Source organism: Rhipicephalus microplus, chromosome 1 (genome assembly GCF_043290135.1).
Source record: "Rhipicephalus microplus isolate Deutch F79 chromosome 1, USDA_Rmic, whole genome shotgun sequence".
NCBI lineage: Eukaryota > Metazoa > Arthropoda > Arachnida > Ixodida > Ixodidae > Rhipicephalus > Rhipicephalus microplus.
In genome coordinates, this window is record NC_134700.1 from 284,403,115 (window position 1) to 284,422,741 (window position 19,627).

The window sequence follows — 19,627 nt, forward strand, 5'->3', positions numbered from 1 at the left end:
CCCCCCCCCCCCACCGCCGTCTTAAACACACGCACCAACTTTCAAGCGGTCTTAAGAACATGAGATGAATCATACGAAAGGTGCTGACGAAGTTGTTTGGCACCACAAGCCATAATGGCTGCATCTCTTCTGCTCTAGTGCACCGTCTTTGCATAACTTAATTACGATTGCCTACATATTTTCCAAGCCACAAATATAACTGTGAGTGCGGTGACAATTGCGGGAGAGAAAAAAGTAAGAGGGTAAAATTACAGTTACTGTAGACATATAACCAAACTTTAAAACGCCGTCTCTTAATTCAAGAAGTGAAGTCATCGAGAAAAATGTCTCGCGCTCCATTTACTGTATCGAGTCTAAAATGAATTCGATGAACTTGAAGACATTTAGTTATTTTTTGTACGGACCATACGAAAATACCAAATCTGCTGGCCGAGTCACTGCTCAAATGAACGGCGTTTAAGAAACGAAGTCATCACATCAAATTTCTTTCCGAGACGATTTGTTCCTGGCTGCCGGAGGCGTGACCAGCGGCACTTTTTGCTCCGCACCAGAAAAGGCTGAGCTGCAAGAAGTACGACGCCTTTCGCCATCGCGGCATGATTATCGTGGACCTGCGTCTTTCTTGGTTGTTATAACGCAGGGCCAGCAATGATCGTCTTCGTTCCAAGTTCGACCGAGCGGAGTAGACAATCACGTTTCAGGTGGTGGAAACGGCACTAGGTGAACCGTTTCTTACATTTGGGTTTTTTTCTCCTCCGTTTATTCCAAAAGTATACGATGTAATATTTGCTCAAGAAGAAATGAAAACTCGCAGTAGTTCTGTCGCAGTGGACGTAGCGTAAGAAAAGTGGCGAAGGCTAAGGCTATATATATACATCGACTTATTGGGTTGAGTCACGCGTTTCATTTTTTTTTTTTTTTTGGCAGACTCAGTGGGTTCGTGGCTTTTTCCGCCGATGGAAGTTGCCCGTAAGGCAGATGTAAGCGTTAAATCGCTGACCCATTTTTTCATTTTCATTCAAAATTGCGTTCATCAATCATGTTATTATGTTGCGTACAAAGGAAACACTGCTTGATACCATGCCAAGAACGCTTATTAAATACGTAAGAATTTACATGATGCAAGTAGCTATACAAAAACATGAAAAAACAAAAGCGAAGAACATTTCATGAAGGTGCCTTGTTTTATTTTGTTGATTTCATTCGAAGCCTTTAATCAAATGATTGGCTGAGAAAACAATATTGTTAATTATTGAAGAAATGTTTTTTGAAAGTGGATTTAAACATTATAATTGCATAAATTTAGCTTTAAAACATAAATGTTTGCTCTCCCGAATGTCAGTTAACTTTTCTGAGGTGATATATGTCATTGAGGCCAGGATCACCACCAACGAGAGCTGTAAACAGTTCTGCGTATATCCAGATTTGCCATTGACCCGGAACTCTACACGCAATAACTGCAGGTGCGAAGGAACCATCACCCGTCTTCTGCGTCAGTGTTCCTATTTCATTGATCCGAGGCAAGGACTTTCTGATGCGTTAGATATCCGAACGAAGAGTTTTTCGGGAAAGTGGCGAAGTCCGTCCATGGTGCTTTTCGCATTGAAAACATTATTGCGTTTCGTGCACTCGCTTTTCAGACAGACCCAATTCGGCTTTAAGCTGACTCGTACTCTCCTTTCCTTTGTCAATACTCTCCTTTCTCCTTTCGAAGTACTCTCCTTTCCTTTGTACTCTCCTCTCCTTTCAAGTACTCTCCTTTCCTTTGTCGTACTCTCCTTTCCTTTGTTGTTCCTAGTCGGAGTAAAATGGGTGACCGTGTCTAAAACTGTCATGATTATGAACGGGCATGCACCACTCTACTGTCATCTTTCATGCCCCTTACCCCTTTCCCAGCACAAACCTACTGGTTTCTCTGGTCGTTTTTTTTTCTTTTTTCCTTGTTTCCTCCCTCCTTCTTCATAATTGAAAATTTTGTTGGAGCGCACTAAAAACGGACGGACAGAAGAGGCTGAAAAGGACAGCGCTTGCTCTCACAACTGAAGGTTTAATATTCAGAAAAAAGGGTATTTAAAGCGGATACATGGTCTTTCGCGCATGTGCGTCAGAACAGGGTGCAACAGAAACCACTCTTGCCAGGATTACGAAAATTGTGCATATTATGTATCATTTGTTCTATTTTACAAGTACTATAGGTGTCGAGATACGCGTACTCTTTATCATGCAGCACAATCATAGCTTGGCTATCACAGTCACGTCCCCTCTTTCAGATGTGGTAAGATTCCACTGTCTCACGTGTTAGCTGATCCTTGTGTCGAAATAATATTTCTGTTTCTTTAAACACAGGGTAGCATCCGCAGTTTTTACAGTGATCTGCAAGATGACTGTTGCCTGATGCCTTAACGAATGCGTAAATTTCTCTAAGGCGGTAGTTCACGCATGTTGCTGACTGGCCTATGTAGAGTTTGCCACAAGAAAAGGGCGTCATGTATATACTACTGCCTTTACACAATTCACGAACACGTTTCTTTGTTTTACGGAGCAAGCTTGCGGAGATATGGGCTTATTGACGCGTTGACACAAGCTTGCTAGTTTGGTTTTTGCCCAAAACTTCGCGTCTACGCTGTACCTATTTCCAACGTGCTTTAATTTGTGTGCCAACTTGTGCACGTATGAAATGACAGCCATTTTCTCTCACTTTTTTGTCTCCGAACTTGATCTTTGTTTTTTTGCCCTTTATTTCTCTGGCTAGGACCGTGCACACTCAGAAAATTAATTGTTTCGGATAACCCGCTTTCTGAAATTTTTCCACCTGACTCCTGAAACTTTCATTGATTAGATGCCCACATGATTTATGGAAAGCTGACATAACACAAGACTTCTCTATCCCCCTCTTTACCAACTTGGAGTGCCCAGACGTGTAATCTAGCACTGGCTTGGCACTTCTTGGTTGATAACACCAGCCAGTGTGTTCCCTACCAAGTTCCACTTTTAAATCCAAGAATTGTAACTCGCTATTTTCAGGCTGCTCGGTAGCGTACTCAAGGCCCATGCTACTTTCCTTAAACATCTTTAACACGTTCACTACCTCTCGTGAAGGATCAACGCCATTTGTGAACATCGGCAAGTCATCCACATACCTGAAGACGTGTCTAACAATTGCAGAAATGTGCTGCTCGATTCCTCTGTCAAATTTACTCAAAAATATTTCACTAAGAATAGACGCTACTAATGAGCCTATTCATATTCCATATCGCTGAAAGAAAGATTTATTTTCCCATGAAACAAAGGTAGACCTTTAATAAAACGACAGCAGTTCCAGAAATGACTACGTTGACACGTGTTTTTGCGCGACATTTCATTTCGTCATTTTGGATAGTAATGAACTTCTTTACGGACACCAACATTTTCTCGTGAGGTATGAAGTAGAACAAATCTTGAATCTCAATGCTGAAGGCGTAGCTATGACATGACATTGACTTTAAATTACGAACGTAATCCAACTGGCCCCACTTGCCATCTTGCTTCCTCCCTCTCCCTGCCTTCTTTCCTTCCTTCCTAGCGTTCTATCACGGTAAATTGAATTCCATATATTCTGTAAATTTCCGCAGCAATTTTTTGCGTAAATAAATGCTCAGGCAATATAATAATAATAATAATAATAATAATAATAATAATAATAACTTCGAAAGACATTACAAGCCAAGCCACGGCTTGACTACAAGTTACGGCATGACCAAAAAAAAAAGACATCTCAGGAACAAAACAGCAGCAAATTACGTTCGTGAATGTGTGTGTGGTTGTTTCAGAGGGGTCTCTGTGTTGCAGTTGGCCTTGCCTAATGATTATGATACTCTAGCTGTGGGCGTCACTTTTTATAAGCAAACTGCAATGCATTTCGAGCATTGAACAAACTTGTTGAAAGTATTAAAACCAGTAAACATACAGATAAAGATACCCTTATCGGCAGCACCGGACTACACTCTCTGGCTTATTGTCGTCAGAGAACAGCGTGTTACCTCTCCACATGTCCGGGTGCCTTATCCAAACTCTTCCGTGAAACGTCATTCGGTGTACTAAACAAGCCGCTGGGTGACAGTTATCAGAATTACTCTTAATCGCAATATTGTCAGCATGCGCATGAGTGCATGAGGCTCGCTTATCATTTCTGAAAGCCTCATGGGCTGTCGAAATCTTGAGGTCGACTGCTGGCATAGTAATTCATTACTCCCTTAGCTGTCATGACGATGTGGCTGCTAGGCGGTGACCTTTATTACAGACCTACATGCCACAGGGTGTAGTAATAATTGTTGTGGTTTAGTGTCTCAAAACCACCATACGATTACGAGAGATTTAATAATAATAATAATAATAATAATAATAATAATAATAATAATAATAATAATAATAATAATAATAATAATAATAATAATAATAATAATAATAATAATAATAATAATAATAATAGGGGTTTCACGCCCCCAAATCACCATATGATTATGAGACATGCCAAAGTGAAGGGCTCCGGAAATTTCGATTACCAGGGGTTTCTTAACGTGCACCTAAATCTGATGACACGGACCTCAACCATTTTCGCCTCAATCGAAAATGCTGCCGCCCCCGCAGCTGGGATTCGATCCGGTGACCTGCTGGTCAGCAGCAGAGTGCCTTATTCATTAGACCAATGGGCGGGTGTGTATGCACAATTTTAACGCGATAGAGTTAAAGAGCTCATTCCGCAGAAATTCCGGCTTCAAAGTCGGCACCGTTATGCGAGCGAAAAATCATCGTCTTGTACGTGACCGAACAATCGAGAAAGGTTCAAATAAATCAAGTCATAAAATACATAAAATCTTCTAGGTCTGAGCGACGATCTAACACAGGCCGTTTGCCTATCAAGCTGGCATTTTGCCACACAGCCCCGCATTTTTTTGAACCTGGTGTTCAATAGATTACGTAATAAAATAGTATACATTATTGCATATAGTTGCACTGTTGCAGTTTTAATGCGACAATATTCGTACAAGCAGTATACTTAGAAGGAATCTCAAAGGCTAAATTCTTATAGTCTAGAGAGAGTTCATGTGCTGCACAAGAAATGTGGCGAGGCTAAGCACCTCCCCAAGATTGGCTACCAGAGCAACAGAAAGTCAAGGTAATTACAAAAACCCCTTTAAAAAATAGCCATTCGGATGAAAAGTGTGCGCGAAGAGGTGATCAGCTCTGCTTTGCGGTCCTGCATACGCGTGTTCCACATGTGTATACCGATAAGAAAAAAACAAGACACAGCCACGCATCTACTTGGAGCTACGTTTAAAATAACTCGTCTGCTTAGAGTTACATTTAATTATGCTAACGACTTCGTGGTTTAAAACCGGCCACCTATAACAAAAAGGCACACTCATTAATGTGCGTATTTTCTTAAGACCGTGCGCGTAGTGGGTGCATAGCAAGTTCGAAAAATTATCAAGCACGTGATTGCTGGTGGTTTAACGCATGCTAGCCATTACACAGAATGCAGCCATATTCGAAAACATCACTGACACATCGCACTTTCGAAAATATCAACTACATTGTAGTAATGCACAATTTAAACTTATCGAGTAACATCATACAATAAAAAGTATGTACTAAGCGGTTGAAGTACGCACTGGGGAAAGGAAAGCGAAGCTGAAGAGTCCTTAATTTTTACGTGCTGTTTTTATGAAGTTAAAAGAACAGGGCTTTCTGTTCTAGTGTCATAAAAAGGATCACTCAATTGATCAGTCAATCTTGTCAAAGAATTCGAGGCCTAAATAGGCATGACAAGAGAAAACAATTTAGGAATGGTAGAAAAAGAGCCTGCTGAGATTGCAAGCTACGAGAATGAAATATATTAATAAAATATGAAAAGAATAAACAGGTAAATAATAGGCAACAATCTGGACATCAGATGCTTTTGATAGACTGATACGAACGAACGGAGGTTGTCTCATCATTTAAAACGAAGGTTGAACACCAGCCAGTGCTACATAAGACTGCAGATTCAACGAGGAGCATATAGCTATGTTCACCCGATGCTTGTTCCCTGCCCACGACTGGTTTGATGAGTGGAGGAAGTTTTCGACAATTATCGCAATAGAAATGAGCAGGCATCTTAAGTTGAAGTTCAATCCAGTGTGCCTGCGATGTGACCACTGTTGCTGAGCATGCGCGCCTTCCCCCCACCCCCCGTTCTCACCTCGCAATGACCAGCAAAAAAAAAAAAAACGCTGCTCGCGTTGCACAACCGTTAATTTGACCTGGAAGGTATACAGTGCCGGTGGGAGATTTCTCCTGTGCGTAATTGCTGAACAAAGAAATTTCGCATCGTTCGTGTTAAAATCACACTGCGGTTCCTTGTGTCCAATCGCAGTATTGTGTCTGTCATTGCCCCTTAGCCGCAATTGGCATGTTCCAGTAGGGAACACCAGTCTATCACTGCGCGCTTTTCGCCTCCTCAGGTTTCTCTCCAGCGGAACGACTGAATGATCGCCAGCGTCAACACCAACGCCGCCAGTGTAAGCGTTAGCGCCCGCTTCTTCGCATCTTCACAAGGTTTTTTTAAAGACGATAGTCTTTCTTGGGGACCTTAGACGGAAAAATTTTAGTCTGTCTGTCTGTCTGTCTGTCTGTCTGTCTGTCTGTCTGTCTGTCTGTCTGTCTGTCTGTCTGTCTGTCTGTCTGTCTGTCTGTCTGTTTGTCCGCCCTAACGATACCTCAAGCGGCACCAAACGGCCAACCCCATCCGCAGCGCCCACCAATATTGCTCAAGGTTTAGCGTTTATAGTTGTGCTATTGTCAATTAAAAGCACTTATTGCGCACATCTGAGGCGCCATAACAACGCTTCGACGTTTTCTATGTCTGCCTTCATACTAGAAAAGGCACACACAAGTAACTCTAAGGAATGTAGCGTTTAGTCGCGCTGCACTGAGAGTGCAACGCGATGCTCAAAAAGGTGTTTCCAACGCTTTGCTACCACGTCAAGGTGGTGGCACCTGCCCGTCGCTTTGCGTTCTACACCTTATCACTTCCAAGACTGGCGCGCATCTTTTCCCGCGGGCTGCACGCCTTCGTTTTCGAAGATAACCGCCAGATGGCACTTGCGTCTAACGTGCCTAGATGGGCTCGTTCGCCTCCGCCACTTGCTCGAGGCACTCTAACGCAGCGCCTGCAGAATACCATTCACCGATTTTCTTGCGCAGAACATCAAATAAACGTTTTGTTCACTCTCTCCATACGCAAACTATCGTCTTTCGACGAAATTTACAGTGTAACATGTAGATTCGGGCCATTTTTTTTAGCCTGAGATGGTGTAAGATTTTTTTCACAAGCGTGGTTCTTTTTCTCTCTCCATACACTATTGTGCATCATTGTTCGCGCTGCATAAGCATATTGTCAGGGCCCAATAACACGCTGAAATAAGCCAGGAACTTCGTGGTTTTAAACAATGTTTGCACCCTCAACCACAAGTGTGGTGAACTAGAAATAACAAGTGGATATTTTCGCACTTTTTTCTCAAGTTTTGTTATCCCCCTGTAACACTTTAAGTAATGTTCAGCGAAAACCGTGCCATCTGTGTTTCAGAAGTTTCGAGACTGTAGTACATCATTTAAGATTACGCGCACAATGTGATATTTACAGATTAGACACCTTTAGTTGGGCGTACGTAACAACCCTACGTACGCAGCACTGCCACGGGAGAGAACTGCGCATGCGCAGTACGTAACGTATCGATTCCAGGGTAGCGCAAACGTACGAAACAAGATGCCGCATACGTAACGCAACGCCTACTACGTTACGTTCTCACGAGACCTCGAAAAAAAACCAGAGTGAGAGTACATGGTGGCAGCAATGGCGTTCGACGCAGGCAGCAACAGCGGACCTAATGCAAGGCATGTGTATTTCACAATTAAAAGCGACGTTTTCATGCCAGACAAGCGGCGTGTTCTAGCATCTTGGTGATTCAGATGAAATTGCCTGGCGTCTCACGAAAATCCTCAAGAATCGCCTTCGATATAATGTTTGAGGGAACGCGACTCTTTCTGCTAAGCCTAATCGGCGAATGAACCCGTAAATAAAACGGCACCTTGGTACGTATTTTTAGTCATAGTGCAACATAACACACCTTGGACGTTGTGCGAACTTTCACTCCTTGAATGTGCCGGTAGTACATCGTATAAGGTCACGAATACCTGGATCATGACCACTTGCTGCGTGGTACGCCAAGCCTTATCCGCAGCAGTACTAGATAGAACGCTTGGGTCGATCCAGTGCAGGCCATGCCCGATCAGACGCCGTTCTTACGTAGCGCACCCAAGTTCAAAACAGCAAAGGTGAAATCCGCATCCAGTGCCCCCAGGAACGATGCTAAAAATCTACACAGCGAACGCCACGGCCTGACTTGTACGATGGTGAGCCTTCCACTGGCAGTCAGGATGTGTTTCGTGCAGATCACAGATGCCACGTTATTACTGGGACCATGGTAGTGGAACCGATGGCATGCTTCTAACGTGATTGGCGCTGATAATCATTACAAACTCTTGCATCCCGCATAACATGTATCTGAGTGAAATGCATCAAGATACGTTAAACTAAAAGTGATGTCGCGCGCTCCACTTTCTGCGCACGCAGAGTAATTTTCACAGCGTACGAAGCTTCTCGGTTTACCCAACTAAACGTGTCTATCATTATAAAATTTACGTGACCACCAGCGATAATAATGATGGAATATTCCACGGCACATGTATATATTCCGACGCGCTTCACCGATTGTCAGTTGATCGACAGCCGACGCTCTGTTCGCCTCTATCAGTTAAAGTGCGTATCGCTGTAAACTGACTTTTCGCTGACCAGCCACATGCTTGGCAAGACAAAGAGTTTCATCTACGACCATCTACAGTCTTCTCCCTTCATCGATGTCATGATCCCGTGACAATATTGCGGTTTTCGTTTGCTAAATCCGCTTGGGCCTCGAGTAATTTCTCCCGCCAGTGCCTTCGGTTCAAATGAGCACTGCTTGTAGGTCAGATGAACTTCTGGACACATTTTTATAGTTCTCTTACAGAAAACCAGAGGGGGCCAGGGCTAAAGTCACAAGCATACGCCTGACTGGGGCCCTGACTTCTGCACAATCAGTGCTCGGCAAGCAATGTAATAATAACAAAAACATCTTATGTAGGCACTAATCATATGATGAAAAACATAATAGACATGAGAAACATTAGCGAAATAAATTACATGAATGAAGGAAGCAGCATAATGAACAACACGACATATTATTAAACCTGCGGTCATTGGCAATGACAGTAACACGATACAAGGACGACAATATACGACAACAAATGATATATGCAGATCTATCTTCAGTACACTCTTAAAGGATCAATGCTTTTATTATATCTAAAATTTTTTGTCTGCATTTAAGAGTCAAGAAATTTTGTACCTCAAGAATCGCGTGCAATAATTTTGTCTGGTTTTAGGTAGCGTGTAGTTACTCACGCATAGGTTGCGGTCTGTAGTTGTTTGAAGACAGCAGGACTCAGAGCTTTGCCCAGCTTTCTTTACTTTGCACGAACACATAAAGTGGGAGCTTCTCTGTGTAATGAAGACATGGTGGAAATATTTTATACTTGACTTCATGCCTAACGTCTACGCATTAAAAAAAGCGTCCCAGTGGTACGAAGCCCCACACGAACGACTGCTCGATGGACTTTGTCAGCCTCACTGAGGACCAGCGCCGACTGATTTCGACCAACCACGAACCCTTCGTGGGCTTAGCTGGTGTCGTGTCATGCCTTCATGCCAAGACATCACCGGCTTTCTTTGACATCCTAGGTAGGCGTGTGCTATCGCACTAAGAAGACGATGCGCGAGCTAGGGGGTAGTGCGAAAGTGGCGGTAGAGGGGCACAGACTGTATTTAATTAGTTATAACGACAATGGTGAAATAATAACATTCGCTTTGTTACTAAAAAGAATAATCAGCATGATCAATCATTATCTATCGCAAAAGTTTTTGTCAGAGTACATTTTAATGACAGCGTGATGGTGCTCCCATTTTTGTCCTCCACAAATAACTGACTCGCAATTTAGGAGATTGTCCAGGAACTGGGCAAGTTATAACAGTAAACAATATTTCAAACGCAGAAACTTGAAACGGACTACAAGGAGCTTGATATAGCAGTTTTGTAGTGTCAAGAAACTCTATGAGACGGCGCTCGCTCCTGTTGTTCTTCGATTTCTTCTCGACATGCTATTGCATAACCAAATCGAAGCTACAACTGTTGAACCTCCTTAGAAGAAAGCGTTCTTGGTATGATGCAGGGGCGATGCATCAAAATAATTATCAAATTTTCGATCATGCTAGCATGTCGCTTACAAAAAGTCACGGCACAAAAGATAAAAAAAAAGTATTACGGGAACGCCAGAAATATGTCATTGCAGCTACAGCCGCTATAGCTCAGCGGCAGAGCACTGGTCTCGTAAACCAGGGGTCGTGAGTTCGATCCTCACTGGCGGCAGGTTTTTTTTTCTTTGCAGTTTTTTTGCGTAGTGTCTTCTGGCACAGGGGTTCTTTGTATGCATGAATGTAAAGCAGCATGGTATACCAAGGTTCACCACCTCCTCCATAATTCATGCAAAGATGTGCAACACAAGGTGCTGTGGAAGTCAGCACTGCTGAGTACAAGTTATACTTACAGTGAAAGGATAAGTTAACCAGAGGCCCTCTATGCTTAATTTGAGCATTGCGTGAATGGAAGCAGACAAGTGTTACTCAGTATTGAAGCTACTCTAAATACGTTTCTATGGTGAGTCAGATGATTTAAATGGAAACTAAAGACATTTTTACATTTCTAAAAAAACCTTCGTAGTTCGCAAGGGCGAACACTATTATCGACGATTTCATAACCTTTTCGGTTAACGTTATTGGAGGAAGAGTTTTAGATCACGCGAACGAAACGCGTGTATTGCTCTGCCCACGCGACGGGGCTGAAAGTGGGGTCGTGGAAATCTACGCCAGCTTCGGTTCTGTTGGCGAAGCCGTGCTGCATTCAAACAGACAGGCCCCGCTGCTGGATTATCCGAACAACGAGAGCTGCGAAAAGTCGATGTTGACGTCCATAACACCGAAGACGTGTCTCTAGCCCACTAGTGACACGTCCTCGGCCAGCTGTGCGCCAGAAAAGGCCTGGAAGGCCTGGATCAGCTGTGCGCCGTGTGATTTCGCTGCTCCTTGTGCATGCGCAACACGGCTTTCGATAAGGCACAGGAAACAGCTCAATATCGGCCAGTATAGCTTACACTACAAAACAGCTCCTCTCCAGGAAGTGCGAAGCTCCGATGTTTCCCACAGGAACACGTCAAGTCAATAGCAATGAGGAGACGCGTCCTCGTCGCTATACAGACAGCGTCGTAGACAGCGTTGATCGCAGAAACGCAGCCTTTTCTGAGCCAAGGTGCTTTAATTTGCCACTCAGAGTAGCGTAGGTGACGTAGTCTCTCACGGGTGAGCAGGCGTCCAACCCGAAAGGAGTGGGCGGCAACCCAGCTCGGTTGCTCAGACCTTCAGGCCGAAAGGGCCCTGGTCCAGAGGTCTAGTCTAGCGACTGTCGCCAATTAGGTCCCGTAATAAGGACCCCACCCCCTATCTCAAGTTAGGCACTTCTTTTTTTGTTTTTCGAAGAATGTTTTCACTCACTCACTCACTCTCGAGCTTTTCTTGAGCGAACCCCTTTCTTATCTGCCACTTGTTTTACCGCGATGAGCGAAGACAGGAGACAAAATGACGGGCTACGACGACAGGAGACGCCAACAGTCCGAGTTCAAAGGTGCTTAGCACATAATAAGCATATAATTTAAGCACTTAATAAGCAGTTAATTAGCACCCTAACTTATGGTGCGGTGCAAACCTTCTCTAAGAAGTGTACTCGACAAAAACTTGTAATTTAGTATTCTTGCTTAGGTTGCAAGCAACGTGGCATACCTTAGAGGTGTTTGAAAGTTTTCTAGCACGCTCCACGCTAAACGATGAAGGCAGTCCCTTACAAAGTTGATTGATTGATTGATTGATTTGTGGGGTTTTCCGTCCCAAAACCACCATATGATTATGAAAGACGCCAAACCTTATAAAGTAGAAATCAAAGGTAATAACTTGCAGTGTATAATAAGCGTTCAGACGTCACTATATATACTGAGCGCTAGAGAGGGCAGACGTGCACGCATTCTTATGTGGAATAATACTGACGTTAAAGAAACCACCTCCGATTCGGCATATTGGATAATGCGCGTACTACCACAGAGATGCGAAACGCGATTGGTCCACTGACCGCACCATCATGCGGCATCTCGGCGAGATTGTGTAATTAGCTTGTTTGCCGCTTGTATTTGTGGCTCTTGCGTGTATTTGATTCGCCTTTGGCTTTTACAATGTGTATCGTTTCATTTATCATAGGAGCACTCCGATATAGCACAAGCAACTAAAACGTGTCTGTATCATTGTCACCCTGAAGCACGTTCCTCAATCGCTTTTTTATAGATCGTGTGAAATTCTGAAGAATATCTCAAACTCAGTAGCTTTCTAGTGCTTTTTTCACTAAACACCTTCACGCTATTGGCTAACGCACTCGGCTGCTCACCCGCAGGTCCCGGTGTCAAATCTCGGCCGTAGCGGCCGCATTTTCGATGGAGGCGAAAATGCTTTAGGCCCATGTGCTTAGATTTAGGTCCACGTTCAAGAACCCCAGGTGGTCGAAATTTTCAGAGTTCTCCACTATGGCGTCTCTGATAACCACCTAGTGGTTTTGGGACGTTAAACAACAACAACAACAACAACAACAACAACAACAACAACAACAACAACAACAACAACAACAACAACAACAACAACAACAACAACAACAACAACAACAACAACAACAACAACAACAACAACAACAACAACAACAACAACAACAACAACAACAACAACAACAACAACAACAACAACAACAACAACAACAACAACAACAACAACAACAACAACAACAACGACGACGACGACGACGACGACGACAACAACAACAACAACAACAACAACAACAGTAACAGTAACAGTAACAGTAACAGTAATAACAATAGTAACAGTAACAGTAACAGTAATAACAATAGTAACAGTAACAGTAACAGTAACAGTAATAGTAATAGTAACAGTAACAGTAATAGTAATAGTAACAGTAACAGTAACAGTAACAGTAATAGTAATAGTAACAGTAACAGTAACAGTAATAGTAATAGTAACAGTAACAGTAACAGTAACAGTAATAGTAATAGTAATAGTAACAATAATAGTAATAATAATAGTAATAGTAATAGTAACAATAATAGTAATAATAATAGTAATAATAATAGTAATAATAATAGTAATAATAATAGTAATAATAATAACTTCTAAAAAACTTAGCGTATTGAGTGCAGACTTCGAAAAATTGGCAGCTACCAACCATCATTACACGTGTCTTCCTTTGCGTGTGAAGTGTTCAGTAAGAAAACACATGTCGTGGAAATTTCTGTCTGCTGACTAGGCTTTCGTTGCGAAAATAGTCGTAAATGCAGCTCTGAGAACGTGTTTCCCGCTGCGGCAAGGTATTCCCTTTCGGTCTCTTTCAGCAGGTTATGACAGAGCCAACTATCGGTAGTCCATTATCCTCTGCATAACTCCTGGGCAAACAACATGCATTATCGTGATCGTCGTTATATTAGCATCAGCGTTTTAAAACGTTATTTTGTGTTCTATAATTTGTTTCCCTGTATTACTTTGGTGTTTGTTTATGCGATGTAAATTAATAATTTTGCCATATAGTTGGTCCTGATGTTGCCTCATTTCCATGCTGTCAAGTGTACATAAAGAGACGACAAATAAACAATCACACTTTCGGCAATATGTCGAAGCAATGAATGCAATCGCAAGAAAGTAGACTATTACACGGCCACCAACAAGCAGCTAGATACTTTCAGCACACGGCTGGATCCCAAATAAGGACGCTCCAAGATAACATATAGATATACACAGGAAAGTGTGAATTAGCAGTCATCATAGCTGTTTCGTGTTTCTATTTGAAGAACGCGTTGAATATGCCCGATCTCCACTTTGGCTTCGGTTGCGACATCCGTGACTGCCTGTGATTCGAGAACAACCACTGTGATTAACGCATTCAACCACTCATTACACTCCTCCTTGACAGTAATTATGTGAGGCACAATGTGCGGCATGTGGAACAAACACTGGTAAACCCAAGCCAAACGTGTGTGCAACCTCATTTAGAAGAGCGAAAATGTAACGAATAATTTTGAAAGGCTTCAGTGCAGGGTCGGGTTGAACAAACTGCTAAGCACCAGCACGACACGTTTCAGTTTTCATTGGTTAACCATCTGTACGGAGTGCTTGGGCGGTGTTTCGTTTTTCTTTCTTTTCTTCATCATGACTGTTTCAGAAGGGGGTCACTTTGTCTTGCGCATTTGAAGGGCAGTTTAAAAGAAAATGTAAATGCAGTGGTGAAGTAAAATACGCTCCTGCTGTTCCGAGATCTGCGTACCGTGAGCGGTAAATGGTGCATATGAATATCTCGCCTTTACACCAATGGCACAGGCATGGCGGGCAGCTGTGTTGACTAGGGCAGCAGGCTGTGGAGTGATGGTCTCTGGTTCGTATCCCGGTATGTTGCTTTAAAAAATTTTTGTAGCTGAAAATCTATTTTTCTTTATGCCTCCTTTACATATACAAGCACATATACAAATCGGCGATATGACGGCGACAGCAACGACGAAAGCAAAATTTTATTGCAAAGTTATATTTAGTTATATTAGTTATAATAGTTATATTTGCTGTTAGTTATATTTGCTATTTTAGTAATCCCGCTGTATTTAGCGTGCTCTCATGCATTGCTGCGTACGCATGTAACTTATTCGATGCTTCATCTTTGTGTAAGTTGTCAGTATCCTGTAGCGTCAATGGCCTTTACCTTAATGTGAATAGTTACATTCCTTTATTGTTTTCTGTTTTCCATCGCAATAAAAAGCGTACAATGCGAAGTGTCTAAACTTGCAGTGGTTTCTCTGGAAAGTGTGTAGAATTCTTAAACAAAGCTTTCGATCTGAATTCGGTCTCCTTCCATCGGTGGGATGAATGCCCTCACCACTGGTCGGGGGAAGAGATGACAGCTGTACTGCGGGTGAAAGTCGAAAACTGAAACCTTGTGCGGTCTTTGCAGGCTTCATCAAGTGGGATGAAGCCTTCGCAGGGTTCATTAAATACCTTAGTGGTCGTTTAAGACATGCACACAAAATTTTTGTTTTTGTTCTTATGAGCGGTGGAGGACACCATGATCGCGTTTCTACGCCGTTTGCAGGCAGGGATACGGTCAAGAAAAAGCCTCGCCAGCAGGGCCCTCACGCGCCTCTTCGAACGCGTGAGGAAAACAAAGAAAGCAAAAATTGGTCTCTGGCGCAACCTAGAGCAAGTTCACAAAGGACAATTCCAAGTTACACAAACAAAAGAGTGAATCTGCTGCTGGCATTTTCGGATATATCAGTAGAGCGACCACGTCATTGTTAGATGACGCTAGCGGTCATCTTTTGTCGACTTTCAACGTAAAGTTAAAATTATGATTCCCTTCTATGAGACAAAAGCACGCTCGTCGCCGCCTATGTGATGAACGATATTCTCCTTTGCACCCCTATCAGAAAAATCACAGCATATCCACGGAGCGAATGATGATGAGCGGGGCTAGCGCTGGAGGTTTTCATCACTAAACCGCGAACCATCCACGAATATTGCTCATTACATCATCAAGAACGTGACAAACACTGCTTATATATATACAAAAAAAATTTCAGAAGCCTAGAATGGGAACAGTTAGGGATAAGAGTTAATGGAGAGTACCTTAGTAACCTGCGCTTCGCCGATGACATTGCATGGCTGAGTAACTCAGGGGACGAATTGCAACTCATGATTACGAAGTTAGACAAGGAGAGCAGAAAGGTGGGTCTTAAAATGAATCTGCAGAAAACGAAAGTAATGTACAACCTCGGAAAAGAGCAGCGATTCGAGATAGGTAATAGTGCACTTCAAGTTGTAAAAGACTATGTCTACTTAGGGCAGGTAATAACCGCGGAGCCGAACCACGAGATTAAAGTAACTAGAAGAATAAGAATGGGGTGGAGCACATTTGGCAAGCACTTTCAAATTATGACAGGTAGATTGCGACTATCCCTCAAGAGAAAAGTATATAACAGCTGTATCTTGCCGGTACTTAGCTACGGAGCAGAAACCTGGAGACTTACAAATAGGGTTCAGCCTAAATTGAGGACGACGCAGCGAGCAATTGAAAGAAAAATGGTAGGTGTAACTTTAACAGACAAGAAGAGAGCAGAGTGGATTAGGGAACAAATGGTGGTTAAGGATATCATAGCTGAAATCAAGAAGAAGAAATGGACATGGGCCGGGCATGCAGCGCGTAGACAGGATAGCCGCTGGTGGTTAAGGGTAGCTAACTGGATTCCCAGAGAAGGCAAGCGGGTTAGGGGGAGACAGAAGGTTAGGTGGGCAGATGAGATTAAGAAGTTTGCGGGTATAAATTGGCAGCAGCAAGCACAGGACCAGGTTAACTAGCGGAACATGGGAGAGGCCTTTGTCCTGCAGTGGACGTAGTCAGGCTGATGATGATGATGATGGTGAAGTAGTAGCTTTACGTCGCATCTGTTCACTTCATTATAACGGCTTCATGTCGGTGAAGTAATGGATCGGGGATGGGCATAGTGGAATGTTTGCAAGGACGAAGTTGTGAGCAGTTTGCAAAGGTGAAACTATAGGCGGTCATGTACAAACAAGGGATGGATACAGTGGGATAATCTATGGTTTTTTAACGCGCACTTGGATACAAGTACACAACCATCTTGCATTTCATGTCGGCTATTTCTCAACAATATTTGCTTTATGGTCGGTCAAGTGGTGGATCAGTGATGGGGCGTAGTGGGATGTTTGCAAAGATGAAGTAGTGGACAGTTAGCAAAGGTCGAATAGTTGGTCACATACATACATACATACATACATACATACATACATACATACATACATACATACATACATACATACATACATACATACATACATACATACATACATACATACATACATACATACATACATACATACATACATACATACATACATACATACATACATACATACATACATACATACATACATACATACATACAAGGGATGGACAGACCCATGGCCTTAGGAGCTTCGCCCCTAATAATTTTCTCGAGTGGTTGACAATCCCTTTCAACACCCTGCCACGCGGTTTCTGCTCCCGGCCCCTTTGTGGGTGATTGCCATGAGTAAGAGGATGTCGCCGCCATCATCATCTAGCTCATGCGCGACCAAGCTAAAGAAAACGTAGGAGAGACAGAGATGTCCGGTGGCGGTCAAGCTTCAGCGGCGCCGTGGGCGGCCCCCGCGGCCACGTCCATCTTTCCACCTCGTTCTCAGCCTCTTCGTTGGCGCCTTTGCGTTGTCTGCAGTGCTTTGGGCGTGGTCGCCATTGGCATCGGCGCATCACTGGCCTTGCAGAGAATAATGAGCGGCTCTGGAGCAGGTTCAAGGGGACTGCTGGAATCCGGCCGGCGAGGACGTGCGTCCACGTGGTCGCCATTACAGCAGGGTCGTCGAGACTCGGCACCGAGCTGCGTCGGCGAAAGCTGTCGCCATCTTTCCAGGTGCGTTTACGCTGCTGATTGCTGGTAATTGTCAGTTCCTCTTAAAATATGGTCGTCTTACTTATGGTTCTCATCAACCTAACCCCGCCGATATCAGCGGAAAAAGCTCATTCATGTTTCACCAATTAACCTGGTCCTGTGACTGTTATACCGGTAGACTGCCGTAGCTGCCTATATGACTTTCTGTCTTACCCTTGCGTGCATGCCTTCTCTTGGTCCCCACTCTGCAACTCATAATGACCAGCGTTTATCTTACGCACTACATGCCCTGCCAATTTCTTTTGTATTATTACTACTAATACCCCTGTCACACGCACAGCGTTAACTGTGGTTATGATAAACGCTGATTTACAATACCAGCCTAAGTTAATGTGAACGCGACTTGCCGTTGCCACACATTCTCAGTGATTAAGTTGAGCAAGCCGATGAAATCTTGTGCTGATCATGTGGTCATCAAGAAGTTTGGGCACATCCTCGGCAAGTTTCGTGGTACGAGACAACCTTTGTACACCTTGGAGACCGTGTATTGATTCGTTACAGCTCCCACAGCGTATTCAGTGTCTGAAGCTGAGTGACAATGCGAAACACGATTCGCCCCAAGAAACCTGTAGTGATACTATCTTTCTAATCTCTCGGAGGACCGAATAATCTTTGGTACAAGCCATTCCACGGCGAAGGTATAATTTGCCACGAGATTTTCTTCACTATTGTTCGCGGACTGCCAGGAGCCACGTTGCGTGAAAATTAGTAAACAACGAGGCGCTACCGATGAGCTTGCGCCCGTTCAAGGCTGGTGCGAAGCTCACCAGCCATAACGCAGCGTCTCGATTTGTGAGAGTAAACGGCTCTTGCCAAGCTCGGTTGGCGATAGCCATAATTAGGAGATTAACTGCTGTTACACCTGTAGCGTATATAGCTACCACTCACCGTGGTTAGCCACCATAATCTGCTTAACCACAAGTCTATGATGTTTTTAACACCCGCTTGTTTCCTGACCCACTCTGTTCTTTTCTACAAAATGCCTTATGGCAACCGAATGGAATATGCATAAGGTCTTGTCAAAAACGGAAAACAATCCTTCTATGATCAGGAACAGCCACCACGGAAGCTCAGGTAGAGGAGCTGCACACCTAAGCTCGAGAAAGTGGGTTCGACTTTCGGCAATTGTGACCGCATTTAAAAGACAGCAAATAGGAAGAATAAAACAACAAAAAACAGGCATAGTTACATTCATTTGCACAGTACAGAACTTCGGTGAAATAGTAATATTTTGAATGTCCGCGTGTTAGTCTGTCAAACACAACAACTTTACTTTCTATCGCATTACTTTCTCCAACTTCTTCGACGTATTTGGTGTGGAAACCTTTCACCTCACACTTATTTATAGCAGTTCGTAAGTATAGGAGCACTTCTTAAATGTGAAAATGTCTCTATTGATCACTTTTTCAGTCATTTTTTTCTCTTTTTTATTGATTCAGGTACATTGCAGAGTCTCTCCAAGATGGCGATCCCTGCGACAACTTCTACGAGTACGTCTGCGCGAACTGGAGTGCCACGTACCAACTACAAGGCGAGGCCGTGTACTCTGAGGCCATCATGAGCACGCGTGAATTAGAAGAGAAGCTGACAGCCACGCTAGCGTCTGGCACTGAAGACACGGGTAGCCGCGCCATGTTCGACCTGTACAAAGCCTGCCTGAACATGTCTCCCTCTGGTTCAGAAAAGCTGGTCTTCCAAGAGATCCTCGACAGCGTCGGCCTTAACGGATTTCCGTATGCCTGGAGCCTCGCCAGCTCCGCCGCTGTTGCTGGAAGGCTTCTGAGAATCACCGGCATCTCGCCATTCGTGC

General features: G+C 43.5%; 1 protein-coding gene and 1 non-coding gene across 2 annotated transcripts in view; one reads left to right on the forward strand and one right to left on the reverse strand.

The window, feature by feature from the left end:
- The window catches only part of LOC119165411 (vasopressin V1a receptor), a 144,614-nt gene that overhangs the window by 61,363 nt on the left and 63,624 nt on the right, over nucleotides 1–19,627 (reverse strand). The gene's annotated exons all lie outside the window — the stretch shown is intronic.
- On the forward strand, nucleotides 10,470–10,541 carry TRNAT-CGU (transfer RNA threonine (anticodon CGU)). Its single transcript has one exon. It is a non-coding gene; the product is annotated as a tRNA-Thr (tRNA).